Here is a 1685-nt window from a genome sequence, read left to right as displayed (position 1 = left end):
TTCATTTTTGACAACTTCCAATTTTCCTAGATTCATACTTCATACATTCCATATTCTGATTATTGATGGATGTTTGCAGCTGTATCTCCTCAATTTCAGTCATGCCACACCAGCAAATGGAGGTCTTGAAAGATTTACTTTATCCAGATCAGTAAGGTTGGTTCTACTCTGATAATGTGCAATGCTGTACAATGTCTGTTATCTTGATTGCTACTTCCATTGGTGCTGATTGTAGAACCAAGTAATATAAAGTCTTTGACAACTTTAATCTTTTCTCCTTTTATTGTGATGCTGAATATTGGTCCAGTTGTGAGAATTTTTGTTTTCTTTATGTTGAGGTGTAATCCTTACAGCAGACTGTAGTCTTCAATCTTCATCAGGAAGTGCTTCAAGTCATCCTCACTTTCAGCAAGCAAAGTTGTGTCATCTGCATAATGCAGGTTGTTAATGAGTCTTCCTCCAATCCTGATGCCATATTCTTCTTCATATAGTCCAGTTTCTTGGATTATTTGCTCAGCATACAGATTGAATAAGTATGATGAAATGATACAACCCTGATGCACTCCCTTCCTGATTTTAAAACCATGCAGTATTCCCTTGTTCTGTTCAAATGACAGCCTCCTAGTCTATGCACAAGTTCCTCATGAGTACAATGAAGTGTTCTGGAATTCCCTTTCTTCTCAATGTTATCCATAGTTTGTTATGATCCACACTTCAAATGGTTTTGCATAGTCAATAAAAGACAAATAAACATCTTTCTCATATTCTTTACTTTCAGCCAAGATCCATCTGACATCAGCAATGTTATTCCTCATTCCATGTCCTCTTCTGACTCCAGCTTGCACCTCTCAAAGTTCTCTGTCAATATACTGCTGCATCCACTTTTGAATTATCTTCAATAAGATTTTACTTGCGTGCAATATTAATGATATTGTTGGATAATTTCCACATTCTGTGGGACCACCTTTCTTTGGAATGGGTACAAATATGGATCTCTTTCAGTCAGTTGGCCAGGTAGCTGTCTTCCAAATCTCATGGCATAGCCGAATGCGTGTTTCCAGTGCAGCATCTGTTTGTTGAAATGTCTCAGTGGATATTCTGTCAATTCCTGGAGCCTTGTTCTTTGTCGATTCCTTCAGTGCAACTTTGACTTCTTCCTTCAGTACCATTGGTTCTTGACCATATGCCACCTTCTGAAATGGATGAACGTTAACCAATTCCTTTTGGTACAATGACTCTGTGTATTCATTCCATCCTCTTTTGATGTTTCCTGCATCATTCAATATTTTGCCCACAGAATCTTTCAATATTGCAACTTAAGTCTTAAACTTTTTCCTCAGTTCTTTCAGCTTGAGAAATGCTGAGCATGTTCTTCCCTTTTGGTTTTCCAACTCCATGTCTTTGAACATTTCATTATAATAATTGACTTTGTCTTCTTGAGTGGCTCTTTGAAATCTTCAGTTCAATTCTTTTATCTTGTCATTTCTTCCATTTGCTTTAGCTACTCTTCACTCAACGGCAAATTTCAGAGTTTCTTCTGACAACCATTTTGGTCTTTTCTTCCTTTTCTGTCTTTTTAATGACCTCTTGCTACCTTCATGGGTGCTATTCTTGATGTCATCCCACAATTCCTCTCTTTTTCAGTCATTGGTGTTCAATGCATCAAATCTATTCTTTAGATGGTC

Source organism: Orycteropus afer, unplaced genomic scaffold (genome assembly GCF_000298275.1).
Source record: "Orycteropus afer afer isolate SDZICR_OR568_19922 unplaced genomic scaffold, OryAfe1.0 scaffold00240, whole genome shotgun sequence".
Classification (NCBI taxonomy): domain Eukaryota; kingdom Metazoa; phylum Chordata; class Mammalia; order Tubulidentata; family Orycteropodidae; genus Orycteropus; species Orycteropus afer.
Note: the sequence above shows the minus strand (reverse complement) of the source record.